Source organism: Monomorium pharaonis, chromosome 10, assembly GCF_013373865.1.
Source record: "Monomorium pharaonis isolate MP-MQ-018 chromosome 10, ASM1337386v2, whole genome shotgun sequence".
NCBI classification, from domain to species: Eukaryota; Metazoa; Arthropoda; class Insecta; order Hymenoptera; family Formicidae; genus Monomorium; species Monomorium pharaonis.
The window spans coordinates 13,042,408-13,068,290 of NC_050476.1; the positions used below are offsets into that span (position 1 = coordinate 13,042,408).

At 38.6% G+C, this 25,883-nt stretch overlaps 1 protein-coding gene and 1 long non-coding RNA gene across 3 annotated transcripts in view; both read left to right on the forward strand.

Annotated features, from left to right (window-relative positions):
• The window catches only part of LOC105833689, a 139,859-nt gene that overhangs the window by 52,717 nt on the left and 61,259 nt on the right, over positions 1-25,883 (forward strand). The gene's annotated exons all lie outside the window — the stretch shown is intronic.
• On the forward strand, positions 4,540-12,447 carry LOC118647570. The gene is made up of 2 exons (XR_004964761.1): positions 4,540-10,677; positions 10,753-12,447. It is a non-coding gene; the product is annotated as an uncharacterized LOC118647570 (long non-coding RNA).

Here is a 25,883-nt window from a genome sequence, read left to right on the forward strand (position 1 = left end):
TTACTGCAAATGCTATATCAGGTCTAGTAGCGTTTGCCAAATACATCAAATTTCTTATTACTTCTCTATAAGGTACTTTCTTTGCTTCCCCAGCTTCTATTTCATCTTTAATTTCCTTTAACTTAGGCTTTTTATTTTTATTGCTCGCTCGTCTAGTGATCATTGGTGTGTCCTGAGGTTTACAATCTTTCATGTTAAACCTTTCTAATACATTTTTTGTATAGGTTTTCTGATGTATGGCTATGTATCTTTCTTCTTTATTTCTCTCTATTGACATTCCCAGAAATTGTTTAGGCTCTCCGAGATCTTTCATTTCAAAGATTTTACTCAATTTATTCTTAATTTCCTCTAATTTTTCCCTGTCATTGCTAGCAACTAGCATGTCATCCACATAAAGTAGTATGACAGCCATCTTGCTTTTTTTTCTCCAAGTGAATAGACATGGTTCATGCAAATCATTCTCTAGACCAAGTTTTCGAGCTTCCTCTGAGAATTTCTTGTTCCATTTTTTTGGACTTATTTTTAAATCGTAAAGGGCTTTCTCTAATTTGCACACTTTTGTTCCTTTAGTATGCGCATCTGTCTCTAGTCCCTCTGGTATTTCCATATATATTTCTTCTTCTAAGACTCCATTTAAAAAGGCAGTCTTAACGTCTAGTTGGCAGGCATGTAAGCCATACTTGTTTATTATTGCCAGAATAAATCTAACCAATGACAATCTTGAAACTGGAGCGTATGTCTCTTTGAGATCATATATGTTTTTATCTCTAAAACCTCTAATTACCAGTCTCGCCTTGTATCTAGTCGATCCATTTGTCTTCAATAGATATACTCTAGCTAGTCTAGAATAGTCGTCAATAAATGTGATTATGAATATCTTGTATCCTGGATAAGATGTTGGTTTTATCGGACCCATAATATCCGTATGTATGACTTGAAGTGGTCTTTGCGCTCTTTGTCTTGTTTCTCTAAAAGGCAGCTTTTCCATTTTTGCCATAATACAGACCTCACACTCTAATATAGAGTCATCAAACTTTACTTTCTCTAAGATCTTTTCTGCTTTTTGTAATCTTTTTAGGTAACTTAATGAGGCGTGGCCTAATCTAACATGCCATAACATTGCTTCGTTAATTTTCTCTAATCTCTTTGGTTTCTCTGGGATCGAACTTTTAACTATTTCCTTTAATTTTATTAATGACTCTACATCTTCTATTTTAATAATTTGGCTAAGATCTGTATTCTGATCAGATTCTAATCTTTTGTTCACATTTGCGAGCTTCATTTCATTCTCCCTCCCAATCGCATGCCTAACATTCTTATTTTCTCTATATTCTACCACCGAGTTAGGTAATTCTATGTTTTGAATTTTTGCATGCGATTGTCTAGGATGCTCGCAATGTGACTTTATTTTAGCTTTGCAACAATATACTGCACAGTTATCGTCGCCCTCTTTCTCTACTTTGTTACTCTTTACTTTAAACTGTATTATCCAGTTGGGTTTTTCGTAAGCTCTTTCAAACGCTATTTTGTTGGTTATTTTATTATAGACTCTAAATATTTTATCGTCTAGATAAATGCTAAAGCCTGCGTCCGCCAACCTTCTCAGAGATAATAGGTTTTCGGATACATCTCTTGTTGTGATTACATTAGTTAATCTAATGTCTTCTTCCTCTTTCTCATCTCTATACAACAAAAGATCTCCCCTACCATCCACCATCAGGTCAGCAAACCCATTTTTGTTCGCACACTTAATAAACTTATTCTCGCATTTCTCAAAATTTGACAAAATTATATTTGTGTTTACAATATGATCAGTTGCTCCTGAATCCGCGATGAAGCTAATTAATTCTCTAGGATCATCTAAACTCTTTAAAAACCTATTCTTACCTGATTCTAGTTTTTCTTCATCTGCTGAGATTTTTTATGATTTCTTTAACTTTTTGTCCTCTTTATTTTCTTTCTTAACCATTTTTCCTCTAATGTTTTTCTTAAAGCCCTTATGTTCGCGTTTGATTTTATTTTGTTTTCTTTCTAATATAAACATTTTATTTTTGTACCTTTTTCCTCTAAATTTATCCGTGGACTGAGTCTTGGAAAATGGGCAGTCGTCCCCTTTGTGAGTCCTGACCCTCTGGCAGTAGTAGCAAAACCAGGTGTTTGTATCAGCCAGTGGACATTCCTTTGCCCAGTGACTATCTTTGTTGCACCGGTAACATCTGTTTTCCGGTTTTTCTCTGATATTGCTGGCTACTCTTTGGACTCTAGGTTCGTATCTCACCTCTGACTTCTTCTCTGCTTCTAACTGTAGGATGAATGATTTTATTTCATCTATGTTCATCTCTTTCAAGTTTGTTTGTCTTCTAATTAGATCAACGCCTCTTAATTCAGGTATGTTAGAAGACACAGCCTGATAGAACGAAGATCTGATTTCTTGTTCAGTGAGAGGGATTGCATCTTCACACGTCTCATATTCTCTAATAATTGAGTCAAAACGTTCGCAAAAATCACTCACTTTTTTGTCTCTTCTCATCTTCATTTGATATAAGCGAGCTCTTACGGATGTGTGAGTAACATTTGTCTCACTCTTTTTATATCCTCTTAACTTCTTTAAAATTACTCTAGAATCGCGTTCATGTAAAATTCTCTTATGGTATTCTTCATCTAAACGATTGATTATTATGTCTCTAACAAGGTTATTTCTTTTAATTGTCCTTGACTCTGTAAGATTTTCCGGACCAGTTACTTCTAAATCTATGACATCTAGCAAATTGTTACTCATTAGTTCTGATCTTAGATAATCTAACCAGAGATCGAAGTTGGATTTTTGCGTCAGCTTATATTCTCTTTTAATATTTAGTTTTTGATTATCTAATTCACTTTTAATTACACTCTTAATTACCTCTAGATTTTTATTATTATTAACTACCTCTTTTCCTTTATGCTCAGATCCATGGATCATTTCTTCTAACTTTCTCTTTTTATTATTCAACTCTAACTCTTTTGACTTTTGGCTTTCCTCTATATTCTCTAAACTTTGTGTGTTATTTTTAGTTACCTCTAAACATCTAAGTTTAATTCTCTGTTCTTCCAGGTTGACCTCCGACACTCTGACCATTTTCTCCATCATTTTGTTCGCTCCCCCCATAATTTTTTCGATCATTTTGAGCGATGCTTGCATTTTTTTGGCTATCAGATCATTTTTAGCAATTAGCTTTTCTTGCTTTTCATACAGAATTTTGCTGCCTATTAGCAAAAACGGGCTGTCACCTTGCACGAACCTCTTATCCTCTAAGATTCTTGGCTTTTCCTTCTCTAGTGTCCTCTTGGGCTTGGCTCCTCTGGTTTCGTCATCCTTTGATATGATTCTTATTTCTTTTATATATATACAAAGAAAATTTATATATATATATATTTTTTTTCCTCTTATTTTTTAAATATTTTAAACTTTTACTCTTACTTTAATTTGCAACCTCTAAAATAAACATTCATGAGTATACCTTTTTCTTTAGCCTCTAAAGTTTTAGCCTTTTCTCTTTCTCTAGCCTCTTCTCTTTCTCTAGCCTCTTCTCTTTCTCTAGTCTCTTCTCTTTCTCTAGCCTCTACTATCTCTTGCGTCATTGTCTCATTGTATTCACTATCGCTTTCGTAGTCGACAATTTGATGACAATCCTCATCCTCCAGAGAAATGACGTCCTCCTTGTCTTCCCTTTCCATCTAATTCTGATATGAATTTTATTTAAGTACCGTTCTCAATTCTCGTCAGAACAGAGATCTTGTGTATTTACCTTCTAGAATCCTCTTATTAACACGCAAACTTTATACCGTTGCACTTCACGCAGTGGACGCGTGCCCTGGGCCCGTAACCTGAAGGATATTAGCTTTCGAGGGTGTGCTACGGAAAAAGATCCTGCGTGTGGTTTTTATACACTCTTTATATCTCTAATACACTTATCACAAAATACTGCAGTCGTACAGATAACCGATCACGACTCGATACGAACAGCGAGAGAGAGTTAGGTCACGCACGCAGCGTTCTCTCCTCCACAAGCAGCGCATGTGCGCCGCTGCTATCCGCGACGTTGCCGGTCGTGGTAGGGGTAAGGCCGGGCTCACCGACACCACAAAGTCTCGTACTCAAACAAAAAGAAAGGAAAAAAAGCAAAAAACATTCAAAGGAAAAAATTATTTTCAAAAATTATATATATATATATATATATATATATATATATATATATATATTATTGTTTTCAGAAATAAAATACTTAATGTATTATAAAAAATTAAGCTTTTTCTTACTTCTCTCTCTCTCTCTCTCTCTCTCTCTCTCTCTCTCTCTCTCTCTCTCTCTCTCTGTTTCTCTCTTATATTTTTTATTTGGCTCTTTTTTCTTTTTCCCTGATTATTTCAATCAACTATCAAAACTAACAGTTTGACAGCTGAAAATGATACGAAGTAGTTTGACAGCTGGAAATGACACGAAGTGAAGAAAGTCACGACGCACTTAACAACGAGATAGCGAGACAGCCAATCAGCATCTCGGAAAAGCGGCAACAATAAATTCGATTCGATTTAACATCTCCTTTTTTAGATAGGAAACATTTGTCACTTACAAATCTCTCCCGGCAATCAACCGATCGATAATAACCGTCAGCTGACCGACGCTTCAGGGATGTATCAGGCGACGCGCGGCGCGCAACACTACGATATTAACATCTATAAGTGCGAATTGCTAGTGCGTTGCGATAGTTGTAAGAGAAAAATTTTACAAAAGGGCGCTAATGGTAATATATCACTCATCAAGTGTCTCTGATGGCGATTTCCTGCGATTTTTAGAATAAATTATAGAGGATTTGATGATAAGAGAAGAATGTATGATAGTAAGAAACTTTAATATAGATTTTTAGATAGATTCATTTTACAAAAAAAATTACGAACAATAATATCTAGTCTACGTATGAAACAAATAGTTAATAGTCCGACGAGAATTATGAAAAGTAGACAATGTTACGTATTTCTTACTCGCTTATCTATCGCCGTCTAATTTCTAACAATTATGACGCCATCGCCATGCCTCCCTCTACCCTATCATTCCTCATCCTGCCTTTTACCTCTCCAGGACTTCCGTTTCCGTTTACATTTTTCTCTATTTTTTATTCACTCTTCATACTTGCATTCACTCTCCCTTCCCTCATCCATTTTTTCCTTCTTTCCCTCTCCACTTCTCTCATCCACCCCTCTTTTCCTTTATCATCTGCTAATATCCTTCCCACCTCATACTGCCAACTTCCCTTTCCCCTCTCCCTCCAAAATTTGCATCTCGCAGATATGCTCCCATGTCTCCTCCTCCCCCTTCCCCTCATTGCCTTTATCACTTCCCTTCTACTTACCGAATCGAATGCTGCCTTCAGATCTACAAAAAATGCTATAAACTTTCCTCCTTTCCTACTAATCTTCCTGTTTACCAAATAATTTAGCACGTAGTTGTCTATTATTCCCATCCCCTTCTTAAAACCTGTCTGATTTGGCGGTATCATCCCTCTCCCTTCAATTTCCTCTCTCATCCTATTTGCTAATATCGTCACGTATATTTTGTACAAGGAGGGAATAATCGTTATACTCCTATAATCCCCCACTCTATCTCCTTGCCCCTTTTTTAGTACCAGTACTACCACCCCCTTCTTCCATTCCTCCGGCCATCCTTCCCCTACCCAGATCCTGTTACATACTGTCCATATCCATTCTTTAATCTCTTCTCCTCCGTATTTCTACACTTTATTTGAAATCCCGTCTATCCCCATCGTTTTATCCTCCTTTAATTTTCTAATTATTCTATCTATTTCTATCCTATCTATTTCCATTTCCTCTCCTAACCTCTTTTTTCTCTCCCCCATCTCACTCTTTTCTCTATTCCCCTCAATAGCCTCCTAAAATATCCTTCCCATTCCTCTATCTTTATCTCCCAATTTATTCCCCTTTTTCTCTTCCTATCCTTGTCCACCTGCCATACCTGTCCGTTACCGCTTCTTCGACCTCCCTTTCCCATCTTTTGTTCTCCTCGGCTTTTTTCTTATTCATAGCTCCTTATATTCTTTCCTCCCCTCTCTGTATATTTCTCCTCCTATTTTGCCTTTTTTCATTCTCTTAACCTCCTTCTTATCTCTCTTTTTTTATCGCGCACTGCATGTCCCACCACCCTTTCCTTCCCACTTTTTCTCCCCTCCTCTCCCCTACTGATTCTTTCCAAATATTCCTAATCTTCTTCTCTATCTCATTCATCGTCTTTTGAATATCCTCTCCTCCCCATTCCATGTCCCTTAAACCTTGTCTGAATTTTTCCCTTCCCATCTCATTCCATATCCACCTATTCTATCCACCTGATCTATCCTTCCCTATTCTCTCCTTAACTTCCTTACCCTTTAGCCATACTAACACTGGATGGTGATCCGAATCCATTTTTTCACCTATCTCTAGTTTTGTCACCTCCTTCACTATCTCTTCATTTCCTAACACGTAATCTATTACAAATTCTCCTCTTGTGTCCATTCTCCTTCTATACTCCCGTTTATAATAAACCATTCTCTTTTCTTTATAAATTCTAACAATATCTCTCCTTCTTTATTTATTTTACTGTCCTTTGACCTTCTGCTATCCCATTCTTTCCCCTCCTCCCCCATTTCCATTTCCCTCCCTCTCCTCCTGTTCTAGCATTAAAGTCCCTCCCTATTACCATCCTCACCTCTTCTTCTCTCTCCTCTATCCACTCCATTGCTTCCAGCTTCTTTTCATGTCCCCATTGATATACTATAAGCCCCTACTATTTTCAGGACCTCTTTACCCACCTGACATTCCTTCTTATTATCTTCTTTCCTTCATCCACCTTATCCCTCTCTTTCCCCTTTATTGTTATTTTTCTCCTGACTCCCATAATTATCCCTCCCTTAGCTCTCCCCTTTTTATGTTCTCTTCTTGTCTCTTGTGCGTTCCATTCGTGACTCTTGGGACATTTCTTTTTTATCTCTCCCCAGTCCTTTTTCTCTACCCAAGTTTCTATTAGTATCATTACACCCCACTTCTCTAACCCTTTCCAAATTTAAATCTTTATTTTTTAATCCTGCTACATTCAAAAACGCTACGCTTATATCATTCCTAGCTTCACATTCTTTCTTCTCTCTCTTTTCCCCACCTCTCCATCCCTCTCTTTTTCTTCCCTAACTCCTTCCTCTCAACTTCCTCTTTCTTCTCTCCTCCCCTTAACCCCCCGTCCTACTTCTACCTCCATTTCCTCCATTTCTATTCTCTTTTCTTTCTTTCCCTCTCTCCTTCCATCTCCTCCCTTCCAGTACGGTATTAGAAGAAATGTATTAGAATGGATAAAAACATGGATAAAAACAATGGATAAATATTAAAAAATAGATTGCAACAATTTCGTATTAGTAATTATTGCTCAAAATTAATGCGAACTTGGCACAGGGTGTCACTGGGATCAGTGTTGGGATCCTTGCTATTATATGTATATATTAATAGTATAATAAAAATTTGCCCAGCAAACTATAGTATAAAAATGTTTGCGGATGATACACTAATATATGTAGCTAAAGAAGGTAGGGCAGAAATAGAAGAAAAAATGATTTTTAATATAGTTGAAGAGTGGATGAGATTGAATATGCTAAAAATGAATCAGAGAAAAATAAAATTTATGATTTTGAGAAGTATAAAAAAATAATTAAGGGGAACTATTGTATAAAAATGCCTAGACGGAAGGGAAATAGAGCGTATAGAGGTAATAAAGTACTTAGGTATAATTATTGATAACAAACTTAGATTTAAGGATTATTGTGACTATACGTTAAAAAAATTGGAAGACACGGGTTTTTAAATAGAATAGGAAACTACATATCGACATATACGAAGTGTATTGTATATAAGCCGATAATAATACCCCACTTTGAGTATTGTGCAACATTATTAGTAGATATGGAAAAAACACAATTGAATATATTGTAAGTAATACAGAATCGGGCTATGCGAGTAATACTACAATGTAATAAATGTACTAAAATAGAACATACGTTACAAGCCTTGCAATTTATGTCTATAAAACAGAAATTATACTATATGTATGCATATTTAGAAAGCGTCCCATTTGCCTACGTCAATATTGGCCACGTCAATAATGGCCACGTCAATAATGGCCACGTCAATAAAGGCCACGTCAATAACGGACACAAATTTATCCAGGGCATCCCTATCGACGGGGAGCATGTTTTCTAATGTTTGTATCCTTCCGAGTAGAAACTCGTTGAATTGCGAGAAGGGCGGGTGTGTTGCTGATGATCCAAACTTCATTTCCCATATTTCACGAGACTGCGGGTCGAGCAATTTAACTAAATAATGTACAAGTAATGGATCCGAATGATCTACAGCGCATCCTAGCGCGCGTAGAGCGCCGACGGATTCCAACATGGTTGTTCGTAGGTTTCTTGTTGCTTAAGCACTCTTGACCTTCAACTTTATTTCGTAGATTCGATCCAGTTAAGCGGATATCAGAAATGGCTTGTTTTTGTATGTTGATACCAAAAGCTTCCATGCGACAATGTAATTTTCACTCGAGGCAGGTAGATTGGAAATCAAGCGTGCTGCTTCTCCAGTAACGCATGTCTTTAAATAATGCGTCTTTTCTGCATCTGACAAATCTTTGTTGTTTCGGATCATTCTTGTAAAAAGATCGTAGAATGAACGCCAGGACTTGTAATCTCCTGAGAAATTTGGCAATTTAACTCGAGGCAAGAAGTTCCGAGGCAACATTGAGGTAGATGTCTCATGATCGAGGAACGAAGATCTGGAATTTAATTCAGTCGTTTTAGAATCTTCTCGATGATTGAGCAGTTTGACCTGAACATATACGTAAAAGGCTTGACAGCGTTCATATACGCGGGTCTTGAGATAAAGTTTTTCGCTCAAGTTATCACCTCCAGACAAGCATAGGTTTTCGTGTTCTTCCAAGAATTTATTCTAATTCTGTTCAAGCATTTCTATGCGAGTATTGATTAATTGACGGTTAAACTATCGAACGGTGTCCAATCGAACTGTGTTCAATTGAACGGTGTGCAATCGAACGGTGTACAATCGAACGGTGCGCAATGTTTCGTGTCTAATAGTACGGTGGGCAATTGCAACGTGTCCAATTGTACTGTGCGCCATTAAACCTCTCCCTTGAGATACCAGCAAGTGTTGGAAGGTATATCGAAGTAATAGGAATGAGCCACCTTTGTTATGAGACTGAGAATCCTTATGTAGAGAAAATGTTGCGCACTTACCACGAATTTTCTAATCTTTTGAACAATGATGAGGATGAATATGTTTTGTCTGAACAAGAGATAGAGATATGTGTTTTTATTCGATGTGGAATACAAAGCAAGCTAATGCACTTTGAAATTCAAGACAAATATCGATTCTGCATTAGGTGCTACTTACTATACAATACAATACAAATTACATGCAAGTGTCCTGTTGAAGATTGTACGGTGCTGTTTTAAAAAAGTGCTAAAAAGACATAAAAATGGAGAATAATTTCGAGCAAGTGGAACGCGAGCTGTTGGAGCAAGCAAATGGAGTCACTACTTTGGGCGAGTGTTTCATGTGGTTGCAGCGATGCGACGAGTTTATACAACAACTTGAGGAACAGCCCCATAAAGCGTCCTCGGCTTGCCGTCGGACAAAGACAATCGTTGGTGGCGAGGATCGCGCGACTCGAAGGTGAAAAGATACAATTACAAAGACGTTTCGTGCATGTAAGTGATAATTACGCGAGCACTAGTAATAACGCGAACAAACTCATGTGGCGAAAGATAGATACAGCGTTCGAGAATCACATTCAGACAGGTGCAGTGATAAATACAAACTATATTGAACCGCGAACGTTTTTAGAAGACGCAGGCGATATAGTGCTCGAGCGAGTGCGGGACGCTTTAGAAAAACACAATAGTGTAAAAGTGAACACAGCATTCAACAGCGTGTTTGTAACAGGTGATAAACGTGCCAACAAAAGTATAAATACTAAAAATTGTAAACTATTCCAAACGTCGGATTTGGAGTGATACGAGCCACGCGTTATCGAGCCCACTTTGGCCTCACTCGAAGAGTTTCAAGAACGTGATAGCGGGTGGGCGTTGTCGCGAATTCTCAATTTGATTCTAAATATAAGTAAATACAATCCTCTACACGCGGGGTGTTACGTGACATTACCGCGAGAAATAATGACAAAGCGCGCGATAGTGAACGTTAATTCAAAAGACAATGCATACTTCGCGTTGTCAGTGGTCGCCGCTCTATACCCTGCTGAAAGAAACACAGGATTGGAGTCGTCATATCTGCATTATATAACAGTCCTAAAGTTTGATGACATTGCGTTTCCCGTTACAGTAAAGGACATTGGAAAATTTGAGAGTCTTAACAATGTATCAATCAACGTCTACGGGATGAAAAAGGAAATGGCAATGTAAAGATTCTTCCGCTGCAGCTGTCCAATGACAAGAAAGAGAAGCATGTCAATTTATTATACGTGCAAAATCCGCGTGAAGACAGCGTGGGCCACTTTGTTTGGATAAAAAATCTGTCCCGCCTCATCAGTTCCCAACTGAGTAAAAATGAGCAATACAAGAAATACACTTGCGATCGGTATGTATAATATATTTAAAAAATTCTCATGACCTAGCAAAAAAGTAATTAAAAATGTCTTCATTATTTTTACAGGTGCTTGCACTATTTTTTATGCGAGAGGTTGCAATCACACGCTGTGATTGTCAGAGAATAAACGATTGCGCTATCACATTGCCTGCCCAAGACAAGTGGTTGAATTTCCAGAATATAAACCACAAGGAACGAGTGCACTTTATCGTTTACGCGGACCTCGAGTGTGTGCTGCGGAAGACGCAACATGTGCAAGCGTTATACACATATCAACAACATGAGATATTCAGCATCGGATATTACATGCGATGCTCGTACGACATCAGCGTACCGGTTTCGTCGCGATAAAGATTGCGTCGCGTGGTTCACTAAACAACTTGAAGAATTAGCGTATAATGTTAAAACTCGTTTATCAACTAATGTCCCCATGGAAACGTTATCGGAGAAACAATTGGAGGCATACGCGGTGTCGTATCTGTGATAAGCCATTCACGTCGGATGATACGCGGGTGCGCGATCATTGCCACATGGCCGGTCGTCACCGCGGTCCTGCGCATTCTCTCTGCAATCTAAATTATCGAAATGCATCATACATGCCAGTTATTTTTCATAATTTATCTGGATACGATTCGCATTTCATTATTAAAAAAATAGCCACAGCGTTCAAAGGGAAGACCGACGTACTCCTCATCACGAAAGAAAAGTATATTTCTTTTACAAAACATGTCGTAGACACAGCCGATAAATTAGATCCACACAATTACATAAAACTTCGGTTTATAGATTCATATAAATATTTAAACACTAGTCGCAAAAAATTGGCATCATTTCTAGGCAAAAAAAAATTAAAAATTGTACGTTCCGAATTTTTATATTTATCTGACGAGGATTTTGAATTATTGACGTGAAAAGGTGTATTTCCGTATGAGTACGTGGACAAGCTGCAAGATACATGTTTACCGCCGCGCAAATCATTTTTCAGTTCCCTGACCTCTGATACTGTATCCAAGAGCGATTACATACACGCCGAGAATGTTTGTAAGCGATTCTCCATTCGGACGTTGGGTGAATACAGCGATCTATATTTGAAAACAGATGTGTTATTGTTAGCTGACATTTTTGAAAATTTCCGCGGTAAATGCTTAGAAGTTATGGTCTTGATCCAGCACATTATTACACTCTCCCGGGATACACGTGGGACGCTATGTTTAAATATACAAAAATTACTTTCGAACTGCTTACGGACATCGACATGATAATGTTCATCGAGCGCGGTATACGCGATGGTCTTAGTCAATGTTCAAGCAGATATGCACAGGCTAACAACAAGTACATGCAGACGTACGACCAATCGAAACCATCCTCATATCTTATGTATTTTGACATTAAAATTTGTACGGTTGGGCGATGTGTCAGCCGCTACCGTATGGAGAATTTCAATGAGTCGAATTTTGACGTAAATGTGATCGCTGCTGATTCACCAGTGGGATACATTCTCGAAGTTGATCTCCAGTATCCCCGAGACTTTCATGACGTGCACACTGACCTACCTTTTTGCCCAACACGTGATAAACTACCAGTCAAGCGAGAATATAAACTTCTCGACACGCTGTATGATAAGAAACGTTACGTCATCCACTACCGCAACCTGCAACAGTGCGCGTCACGGTCTTCTTATCGTATATTAAAATTCGCACAATCTACATGGCTCTGTAAATACATAGATTTAAATACACAATTCCGGACTCTCGCCAAAAATGATTACGAAAAAAACTTGTATAAATTAATGAATAATGCGGGGTTTGGTAAAACCATGGAGAATGTGCGCAATCATGTTGACGTTATCCTAGATATTTCTAAGACGTGTCTATACGAATTTCACCACGGTACATGCTACTTCTGTATCGCGACAAATGTAGAGTCATGTATACCGACACTGACAGTCTCGTATATCACGTCGAGTGCGAAGATATTTACGAGACTATGAAACGCGATATCGCTAGGTTCGACACGAGCGATTATCCGGTCGACAACGCGTACAGTATGCCTCTCGAGAATAAAAAAGTTCCGGACCTGATGAAAAATGAGAACAATGGTGTGATAATGACTGAGTTCATTGGACTTAGAGCAAAGATGTATGCGTTGAAGGTAGAAAGAAGGATGTAACGGTTCGCCTTTCCCGAACGCCTCGGACAGGCTCGCCGGGTACCAGGATTCGAGAGAAGTGGAGAAACCAACTTGCGCACACCGATGTTAAATTAATAAGTCTTTATTAGAAACCTTAGCCTAACTTACACATTACTTATGCTACCTTATATACTACTTAGTCTATGCGGATATATACAGAAATGTACAGCTTAGCCTAGTGACGTCAGTCGGACGGGAACGCGCTAGTGCGCAGCACCTTAGAACCCGTGGTCGCCAGCGAGAACCGGCGGGCAGAGCGGCCAGGTAACCTACTCCGTTGGGGATGACAGGGACAACCGAATGCCGGCAAGAACCGGGCGGCAGAACGGCCAGGTGGCCTGCTCCGTCGGCGCAACAAGGATAGCCGAATGCCGGCGAGAACCGGGCGGCAAAACGGCCAGGTGGCCTGCTCCGTCGGCGGACACAAGGATAGTCGAATGCCGGCGAGAACCGGGCGTCGGAGTGGTCCGGAGACCTACTCAGTCGATAGGACGGGACTGGTGTCAGATCTAGATCGCACCCGGCTTATATACCCGCCGGGGCGATCCCCACGTGCTCTCAGCTGCGTGGTGGGAATGGTTTCCCGTGGGGGAACTCTAGATTATCGGGGAGGGCGTCCGTAGATGCCGAGTCCCGTGGTGAGGCGGATGGTCGGCTTAGTGGCCCGGGACTTAGTGACGCATCGTCACAAGGACACTAAAAAAGCGAAAGGTGTCAAGAATAATGTAGTAGCGCAAACCATAACGTTCGATGATTATACCCTATGTTTGAGAGATGAGATCGAGATGATGCGCCGCCAATCATGCATACGATCCAAGATGCATGAAGTATATATATATGTCCGTAACGAAAATCGCTCTAAGTTCATATGATGACAAGAGATACCTTATACCCGATTCAGTTGAAACGTTACCGTGGGGACATTATCGAATACTGCTATAATATATTTATATCTTTAACATTATATAGTTTTTAAATTTCACATTTTACATTAAAAATAATTTTATGTATTTTTATATTAAAAACAAGTATTAATAAAAATGTATTAAGAATGATGGAAGGATGATAAAGAAATCTCGCATAATATAAAATTAATAATGTATTTGGTCACATTGTACTTTTATGTGAATATAATAAAAACAATTTTTATATGGGTTAAATAATAGTGTCTTTATGTATCCATGAATTATGCGATCCATCGAATCCCAGCCACTTGACATAAATCTCATCTCCTTTCCTGCGTAATATTTTTTTAACGAGATACACGTCAGGATTTGCAACACGTTGCATTCCATATTCATAAAATTCTCGACGATAGGTTTTCTACAGGAATCTTCCAGTATATGTGTCACAGTATTGATATGCTGTACTTTAATAATTTTAAATATCTCCGTAGTTCAATTTGGTGTATAGCCCGTCTCAAAAACAGTTTTGAACTTGCTGACGCGCACCGAGTCACCTACTTCAAATCGCGCGGGTGTAGCAACTTTTACATGACTATACACCGGGGTTAAGTGTTTTTTTAGCGATTGTGGGTGTAACATCAATGGGTCGCATGCCGATAGTTCGATGCTTTCGTGCATTGTACTCTGACACGAGACGCGGCAGCAAATCAATCCATCTATAATTTCCATTGAGTGTAAATTGTTTCCACATGATGTTCGGTTAAAGCGTTCGACAACTGATGCTTTCATTATAGAGAACGTAAAATAATGATTGATATTATGTTTTTTCAATAGTTTCTGCACGTTGGCGTTATAAAATTCCTTTCTTTTGTCTGTTTGCAAATTTTTCAGACATTTTCTGTCTTTCCGAATTATTTTTGCAATCGCAATTGCAACTTCGTTACCACTCTTGGCCTTCAGCGGCACAACCCATGCATGCTTGCTCAGCACGTCGATAACGATGAGTGTGTAGTGATAACTTCGGTTAAATCATGTGTAAGGACGCATCTCAATCACATCCGCCTGCCACAGATCATCGTATCCATGAACTATAACGCGTCTTCAAGGAAAATTTCTTCTCGCCGGAGCATTCAACTCGTCAACCAGCAATTGTTTCTTAGACATGTTCAGAGTATGACATGTAAATGGTGCATATATTCGCTGTACTGCCTTTTTTTATTCTGCACGATGAATCATCGCGTCGAGCTGTCTTTGAATCTCATTTAGCATATGAGCTGTAATTTCCACCTTACTTTGAAGTGTCTCAATCTTCCTCTTGATTTCATCCTGTCGATCCTTTACAATTTTCACGGTTTGCTGCACGTATCGTTTATTGGCTGCATCATTATCATCTATAGGTAACGCTAAACGTCGAACCTTGCGCGACTTTGCTTCAAAATCGGTGACAACCATGCAAAGAGTGTTATAGCGCATGTAATTTCTGACTAATCCGTTCCATTGATAGTATGGTTCCGCACCACTTTTTCCGAGCGATGTTCCAAACTTGTTGATTGACAATTTCGATGTTGACTAAATAATTTGTTTCACGCAGTTTTAATTTTAATAAAACCAGTCTCGCGAAGTTCCTCGATAATGGATAAAATTTTGTTGTCGTGAGCATTGTGCCTTGCCTGGTGTGAGGTCTTGAGCAATCGAAGGCGATCCACAAGCTCGTTGAGATCATCCCAATAAACATAATCAATCTTGTTATCATTTAATGTAATAGCGCTCGGTACACCTTGTCCAACTTTAGCGTCTGTTACTAAGGGCTAATTATATTTTTATATTTAGACCCTTTGTTGCCTATTACTTGATTATATGTAATATGCCCGCGTCTATATGCATTTGTTGCCAATAGAATGTTTTTATAATTCTGTCAGTCATTATTCGTGTACATGTTGGACATTTTCATGAAAATTAATTCGTACATACAGACCAGGCATTTCCGCGTATATTTTACCATCTATGACTGTTGTCATTCTTCTGTATGTCGATGCGTTTATCGCCGAGCATCGTTCCAAAGTCGGTGAAATAAACTCCGTAAACAGTATCTATGATGACTGGCTTTTTACCGCTCAGAACAGCTCCCATATATTTTTGACCTAATGGACCACAATGCGTGTGCAACTTTTCACGTCCCTCTCGCGTTTCCAGCTGTTGTCGAATAGACGTCACGAGCGGTTCATTGACTGTGATTTCAAAAACGTCTTCGACAGAAGGTACATGACTGTATGATAAATCACTATCACGTAATATTTGCGATGTTTCATTCAAATTAGTTGGTACAGTTTTTGATCGTCTCATTTTTTTAACAAGAGTAGAGGTCATTATAGAATTGTTAAACGAAGCGTTTGACAATCGCTTTTGTTTGGATTTTGGTTCTGCGTATTCATCTTCTCCTGAATAGAACGTTGCATTCTTAATCGAATCTGATACATCACCAACGGTGTTCTCAACAATTTGTTTTAATGGTTCGACAATGGGCTTAAAGTTTCTCTCCAACGCCATCTCTTCTTGCACTTTACCCGCTTTCAAAGCGCGATATTTTTTGCGAATTGAATCACTTGTTTTCGCAATCTCTTTCACAATCTTCTTACAATCCATACTGTTATCTGTGTTATCCATGTTGAGAAACGCTATTTGGTCAACGTATAGAAAACAACTAACTGCTTTATGGTATTGCAAAGTCATTAAATTCTTTTCGATATCGGCGAGCGCACTATCCTTATCTATCACTAAAAATCCATATTTTTGTTGCCAACAAGTTTAACTTAAATTGCTAAAATCGTAAGACATGTTGGTATTTACATAATTGTTGTACGCATGTTTTAGATTACTACCATCCTACTTGAATAAAATTAGTAAATTTGCATTGTCACGTATAAGATGTATCTTTGCGTACGTCTGACAGAGATAGAAGCAGTCAACATCCACGTGTCGCCCCATTGCAAGGTAGTCTCTTATCGTATTTTGCTTATCACACGCCACGTCATCAAAGATAAAAATGGAATTCGGAAGCGTTTCACTCGGCTGAATGACATCACAGTTATTGGAGAATGCAAAATAACTAACTTCTTCAATCGGTGTCAATAAATTTTCCAAGTATTGATATTTCGGTTGTTATAATGATTTCGAGTACGCATACACATTCTCAAAACGAACTCCATGCCGACTTTCCAACAAGCTTATTAATACATTTGTCTTGCCACAATTTGACAGGTCGCAAATTATACCGCGTATAGAACTCGGCAACATGCTTCCATGCCTCCGTATCCTTCTTTCGGACATTATTCTGTCATCGAAATTTGTTACTTTAATCGCTGGTAAATGTTGTACGAACCGCATATTTTCTCCCTCTATGCTCTGATAAAAACTGACAATAATTATATTCAGACCGATCTATTTATAGAAACGCGCCGAGCAAAATTGTTCAGTATGTAAAATGTTTTTCATATTGTCACATTCTTCCGATATACTCGATTTGAGCGCCGACCAGTTAGAATTCGTGTCGAAACCTATTCTGCTACGCGTGTGTGGCAACTATATTGAACATAGTTCCCACATCGTATGGGACAGGCTTTCGGAACATATAAAGGCTGATACGGAGGTTCGAAGCTATCGTCGTTGCTACGAACATTACAATCAATCGTTGCACCAGACGCACATCGACGGCCCCGCACCGTTGATAAAGAATTGTCGCGAATGCCAGCGGTAGGGCGCGGCTTATTAAATCGTGCGATAAATGCGCTTCCTTTCGAACTGCACATACCAGGATATCAATTTTGCGGTCCGGGTACTAGGCTGAAAAAACGATTGGTCAGAAAAGATCGGGATATTAATCCGTTGGACGCGGCGTGTCGCGAACGACATTGCGTACTCCCGGATCAACGAACTCATCGACAGACACATAGCTGACAATATACTCGCTGCGGAAGCGCAAAAACGCATTACAGCGAATGATTCGACTTTCGGAGAAAGAGCTGCTACAGCAGCCGTTTGGGCAGCTATGAAACTAAGACGAAAATCGGTACGGGTTTGAAAAAGAAAAAAAGAGATAAAAAGAAAAGAGTAAGTAAATGAATACTTCCGGTAGCGAAACGCGGTGGTGTTTTACCCATTCTACCGCTGTTGGAGTTTTCGGGTCGTTGGTCGGCGGAGCGGCGGGAGTTGCGAAGGTTGTGAATGATAACAAGGCAGCGCAGCGTCAGCTGGACGAATTGAAACGTCATAATCGTGTCATGGAAGGTCATGGAGTTTATCTCGCTCTATACAAGCGTGGACAAGGAGTTTCGACGAAAAAAGAAACGTCAAAGAGACGTTAAAAATGCCAAAAGGTGCAACTAACAACATACAAGTACTACAGTTAGCGAAACGTATGCGCATTCCATACTTTAGACTCTAAAGTTTAGTGGAATTTTTATGCGTACAGCATTACCAACGGCAAGAGCATATCGAAACGAGAGCGGTATTGTGAATTTAGATAATGCTGAAGGATAAGGTACACACTAAGTGGCATACGCAAAAAGAGGAAATCGCGCTATATACTTTAATAGTTTCGGCAATCTTAAACCACCGAAAGAACTGGTGCAATATTTAGATGTAACGCGGATCGAGTACAATCACACGCCTTATCAACGTTACGATCAAAGCAACTGCGGCCAACTATGTCTGCGTTTTCTTCAAACAGTTAATAATTAATTTAAAGGCTAACATTGCGAAATTTAACTCAGTATTCGTTTCAACATGTCACTGATGTTTACGCTAACCGGAAAGAGTAACATCCTCGCGGTAAGCTATTTTCCAGCCGTAGATTTGAGCGATGGCGATTACGAGCTCAGCCTCACAGATTTTAAAACATACTGTACCATACTTAATGTAAATTCGTCGAATAACAAATTTTATTACGACAAAGACGACAAGGAAATTACAATTCCCGAAGGATCGTAGGAATTGCGTGATATAGATAGATATTTGAAACGCGCAATTTTACAATTTCATCCTGATGTTGCGAGAAAGAGGACGTTTTGCAAAGATGAAGAAGAGAGCGAATATCTGCTAGTGATTCGTGCCAAAAGTAATACAATGAAGAACAAGATTATGTGTGCTTATCGGATAAATTTCATTAAACCTAACAACATTGGATCGCTGTTGGGATTTTCATCGCGTCGTATTCTTGAATCGCGATTGTGGCATGAATCGGATGCACCTATAAATATCATAAACGTAAACATTATTCGCATAGAATGTACTGCGGGTGCGTACGGCAACGACAAATGCGTACACACGATACACGAATTTTCACCGAGGGTCATACCATCAGGATATAAGATATCGGAAACGCCTGCACAGATCATTTATCTTCCAATCGTCGCACGGAGCATTACTGATTTGATGATTCGTATTGTGGATCAGGACGGTCATCTTCAGAAACGGGAATGGTTGACGGACATGCTCGATACCGATAATGGGATATATATCAAGACATTGAATGCGGATTACGAAGACATTGAATTTTTAAATAATTTAGATGTTAGTAATACTATACGATATGAAAAACATATTAACAATAGTGCATTACAAAATGTATTTAAAATATATAACTGGTGGTCGCAACACCAAAATAATTGCGAAATTTTTTCAAAATAAAGAAAAATAAAACGCAATAAAATGTTTATTTCTACTCTTTCCCTGTAGATGTTTGCTGTAGTTTAATAGTAGTTCGATAGCTATACAATGCGATTCAATAGCTATATGATGCAGTTTGATAACGGTTTGATAGCTGTACAATCCGGTTCGATAGCTATATGACGCAGTTTGATAACGGTTCGATAGCTGTATGATGCAGTTTGATAGTGGTTCAATAATGGATCGATAGCTGTATGATACACAAAAATAATATGATGAACAGGTCAATGTATCGAGTCAAGACAAATTTTCTTAATACATTGTAATTAATTAGATAAACATTATATAATTATAAACGCGACTAATAACACTGTGTTAAAGAAACGTTTCGACTATACTTAGTCCTCTTTAGTCACAATACATTACCAATATGTATGAACTTAAAACATGAATGAAATGATGGACACGAAAATATAATTAAACAGTTAAACAAGATGACCCTTGAACAACCATAAAACAGCTCATTGCGTATCAAATTATGTTATAATAAATAAAAACGTAAACCAATAATAAATCGTAAATCAATAATATAATTAAATGAATAATAAAATGAAAAATAATGAAATTCTTTCGTAAGTCGGTTTTCATATTAAAATAAATTCATGAGATAAAAAATAATGGAAACCGTGTTATGAATAACATAAACTGGTATGCGTATTGCAGAAAACTGTAAATTTATATATGTTGATCGCAGATCTTCAAACACAATATTAAAAAGAGCAACAACGCACAGAGTATTCGATAAAGCGCTAAAGACAAGTGTAACGTTCGGTAGTCAAAGGCAGAATGAGCGAGACTTATTTTCCGTTAGTCATTTTCGACAAAATGTCAAACAAACAATAATAAGAATTGTCAAGACACTCCTTCTGTAAATTGATGCCATTAATTTGCTCCTTAATATGAATCATTTCTGAAATTAACTTTTTTGGTATCTTGATTCAGAATCTAATATTTTAACGTTATTCCAATCAAACACGTGGTTATTTTTTAGCATGCGTTCTGTTACCACGGAGTGTCTCGACGATTCCAATTTAAAATTATTCGCATGTTCTTTAATCTTGTTACTTAAATGTCTCTTTATCTGTCTTACATATGACGCGTTACAATTTTTACAGCATATTTTGTAGATAATATTATTCATTAGATTTATATCGGTTATGTCCTTCTGCACCCTGATGAACATGTTCAATTTATTGAGGCATCGAAAGCCAATCATAAACAAATCTGTGTTAACAAAAGATGAGGCTGTTTCAAATATGTGTCTGATATAAGATAATACAAAATACTTTTTCTTTATGCGTTGACTTTCAGTTTTAGCCTGATTAGTTTGAGAGTCAGTGAGTTCCACTTGATTATTGAAATGTTTCTTAAGTCTGTTATTAATTTCATGAAAAACAAGATCTAGCGGATAACCATTGTCTAGTAATATATTGATGCAAAATTTTAAATTTTTTTGCCAAAAAAATGGATCTGACAACATAACTGCTCTATCTATTAGAATTAGACTATAGATTGTTCCTATTTTGTGACAACGAGGATTTTGCGAAAAAAACGACAAATATCTTCTCAAAAACGTATCTTTATGGAATCAATCAATTATGATCTTGTTCTCTACTCTCAACAAAAGACCCAAAAAGCTGAAACAACGGTCTTTTTCAGGTTTTAAAGTAAGCTGAAGTATCACATAGAAGCTGTTAAACATGTTGACAGTTTCGGTGGTTTTTGTCAGGGGTACAGATAATAGAATATCATCTACATATTGATAATAAATCAGAATTTCGAATTTTAATGCTTTCAACGCTTTGTCCTCGAGGTCCTGCAACACTAGATCAGCCATAATAAGTGACAGAGGTGAGCCCATCGGAGTTCCAAATGTTTGCTTATATATTTTATTGTTAAATATGAAAAAGGTTGACGAAAGAATGAAATTAATGGCATGTATAAAATTGTCTAACGGAATGAAGGTATTATTTTCAATAAATGTCCTATTTTTAATGCTCTGTGTTTTATATCTGTATGATGTGGTTCGATAGCGGTTGAATAGATATATGACGCGTTACAAAATGAATAAATGAAGCAAATTTATAAATAATTTTTTCGGGAATATTTTTTCTCTTCCCTATTCCTCTGCGGTATAATGGTGTGTGCAGAACTGAGTAAGAGGTACATAGATAAGATGGGTGGGAACGCATGTATGTACCGCGTATGAAAGAACGCAACGAATGAAAGAGAAGAAACGAGAGAATGATAAGATTACATGGTTGGAGATATCGCGTATGGGCGAGAGAGAGACAGATTTTCGCAATAGAGGAAAAGAGCGATCATCGCGGTGATGGCTGCTGAAAGATGTCGCGTACGGGAGAGAGACCGAATTTCGCAACAGAGGGAGAGCGCGAGCACCACGGCGGCGGGCGGCGAGCGGCGGGCGGCGGCGGCGACGGCGGCGGTCACAGACTCCGATTCCCCCTCTCCGCTCCCAGGTCGCGGACCCGAAAATCTGCGTCAGCCATTCCCGCACAGCGACCTCCCCCCGCGTGACGTCATACCCCCGCGCCCACGGGTACCCCTCACACATCCGCACCCCTCTCGAAGCCCAGTAGTTAAAACCGACATAGTATTAACTATTGTATACATATATTTATACATATGTTTGTAAAAAAAAATTGAACATAATTATTGTCAATGGGATTTTTTATAATTATTAAGATATAAAAGATTTTTAAACATTAAATGTTGCATAATAAAAATATATTACATAATAAATTTTTTATTTCTGTAACATTTTAATTTTATTATTTAAGAACTTTAAAGTTTAAAAAATTGTAATGATCATGTATAATCATATATGAACATATATATTTGGATCTATTCATAAGCACGGACAACTTATGGATAAACCTAGTATAATATATATGTTCATATATGATTATATTCGATCATATAAATGCTTTCATATGATTACATATAATAATATACAAGAACGTCATACCATATATTGTTATACAAGACCATACTTAAATAGTATTTACAAAAATGATTTAATCATATATTTTCATATATGGCCGTATAAGATTATTTATAATGGCACTTTTTTTCTTATACGACGATATATAAACATATATAAACATATATTTGTTAATATGAACAAATAAGAAGTATTTTTTCCCGGGCGATTCATATAGGCGTTATATACGATTCATATAAGGCATAATATACAATTTATATATGCATAATATACATAATATATTTTTGTCATATATGACTGATGTATGAAGAGTATACGAGTATACATTAATTTTTTTGTCGAAAAGTTTGCCTCCGATTTTGGTAAAGGATATATATGTATATCAGTCATATATGACAAAATTATGAATTTTGTGTGTACACTTGCGTGCGCGCATCGTAGATCGTACATATTCGTACAGGATCATATAGTATAATTCTTACACGATGAATACGCAAATCAAACATGTATGACATATATCATATATGTGATTCTGTTACCAATTTTCGGCTGTCATATGTAATTCGTATGCGATCGTATACGATCGTATATCTAATAACGTTATTGCCATGTGATCGTATACGAGCCGTATAAGAATCGCATGTACTGTGTACGCAATCTTATACCATTTGATTCGTACGTTGAACATGTCACATATGATTCTGACATAAATTTTGGGAGGTGATATGTAATTCGTATGCGGTCGTATACGTTCATGTCTAATATTACAATTGGCATATGATCGCATACGATTCATATAAGACTTGCATATACTTCGTAGACGATCAGATATGATTCGTATGTCTTTCATATACTATTAATATATGAGTCATATATCGAATTTACGGTAGGGTGGTCCGCCGGACCAACATTAAAAAAATTTTTTTTGAGGTTAGTAAAAAATAAACTAATTCAGAAATTCTGACCTTGAATTTGGATTCAGCGAGTCAAAATACATAAAAATAGACTAGTCTGGTCCGCCGGACTAACATACAAAAAAATTTTTTTTTGAGGTTAGAAAAAAATGAGCCAATTCAAAAATTCTTACTGAATTTGAATTCAGTGTGTCAAAATACATGAGGACAGATTAGTCTAGTCCGCCGGACCAACATTTAAAATAAAATTTTTTTTGTGGTTAGGAAATTTAAGCTAACTTTGCAATTCTGACCTTGGATTCGCAATCAGCGGGTCAAAATACAAAAGGATTGACTAGTTAGGTCCGCCGGACCAACCACTTTTTTTTGTGTGCCTGTGTTATTTACCTTGAATACCATTATATGTTTTGCTTTTATTAAAAGCAATTTTGGTTTTCTGAGTGCCTCCCCAGCTAATACGAATGAGTCCCAGATGCGCACAGTAATAAACGGACACAGCAAGCTGAGTGAAACGGACACAGTAACAAACGGACACAGACCAAACGGACACAGTAATAAACGGACACAGTGCGAAACGGACACAGTAACAAACGGACACAGTAACAAACGGACACAGACCAAATGCGCACAGAGCGAAACGGACACAGTGCGAAACGGACACAGATCAAATGCGCACAGAGCGAAACGGACACAGTGCGAAACGGACACAGACCAAATGCGCACACTGCACATGCGCACGGACCAAATGCATACACAGAAAGTCGCAAACCCATGTGATGCAGTGAATGCTTTGCACGCACACACACACACACACACACACACACACACACACACACACACACACACACACACACACACACGGGGGGGTGCAAGAGGGGCCTTCGGCCCCCCTCCCGCACCCACTCCGTCCAAGTCGCTAACCTATGTGGACTTTATTCTGCTTGCAATGTACATGGATTGCATTTGGTCCGTGTGCATTTGGTCCGTGCGCATTGGGTCTGTGTCCGTTTCGCTCTGTGCGCATTTGGTCTGTGTCCGTTTGTTACTGTGTCCGTTTCGCACTGTGTCCGTTTCGCTCTGTGCGCATTTGGTCTGTGTCCGTTTGTTACTGTGTCCGTTTGTTACTGTGTCCGTTTATTACTGTGTCCGTTTGTTACTGTGTCCGTTTCACTCAGCTTGCTGTGTCCGTTTATTACTGTGCGCATCTGGGACGCTCCCGCTAATACATCTGGACAGCAAATTCGTAATTATTTTTGGGAGTACAAACTGTGCACTAGCATCTTTTGATTCTTGACTTAATTTCTTGCCGCAAAAACATCCACCCATGTAACAATTTTACAAATAAATTATAAACATAATTTTAATTTTGTCGGAATGTACAGTAACAGTATCAAGTTACATCATGCCACGAGATACTGATGATACACGGGTCGAGGAGAGTGTTGGAACAGGCGACTCTCGTACAAGATTACGACACCGGGTGGCGCCTCCGTGCCCATTCTAGAAAATGTTATTCGGGGCTGTGCCTTGTCTACGCCCAAGTTCCCTCTCTACCTTACAGGCATTGTTCACGTTCTTTTCCTCCCGCGGTCACGCGTGTCCTGTGATCTCTTGTATCTTATGTCGAATAAATCTTTTCACGCCAAATCTGACCACTAGGTGTCACGTCACTAACGGCTGACGACGCCCTTAACGAGAGGGTCCTGTTAGCGTACGGCGCGATAGCGCACATCCCGATAGAGTACATCCCGATAGTACACGTCCCGATATCGCATAGTAAAAAAGATATATTAGTCTAATAGCGTACAAAGTAAAAAGCGTATTATCTTGATAATATTCGATAATAATAGCGCACGTCCCGATAACGTACAATAAAAGAGGCATATTATGCCAATAGCGCACAAAGCAAAAACCGCATTATCCCGATAGTACACATTCCGATAGCGCACATTTCGATAGCGCACATTCCGATAGCGCACATCCCGATAGCGCACATCCTGATAGCGCAGATCTCGATAGCGCACAGCCTGATAGCGCACACCCCGATAGCACACATTCCAATAACGCACATTCTGATAGCGCACATCTCGATAGCGCATATCTAATAGCGCGAGTGAGTCCCAGATGCGCACAAATCAAAATGGACACAACAGACTAAATAAAACGGTCACAGTAACAAACGAACATAGTGCGAAACGGACACAATAACAAACGGACTTACCACATGGGTTTGCGACTTTTCAGGGCACCCCTACCGACGGGATATGTGCGGGAGAAAAGGCGAAGCCCCCCTTGCACCCCGCGTGTGTGTGTGTGTGTGTGTGTGTGTGTGTGTGTGTGTGTGTGTGCGTGCGTGCGTGCGCGTGTGTGTGGCCACAGCGAAGAAGTGTCCGCGCTTTGCACTGTACCACATGGGTTTGCGACGCGTAGCGAGGTCCACCCACACTCTCCTCTTTCGCCAACCGGTTTACATTCGACTTCATTTAGTAAACACTACAT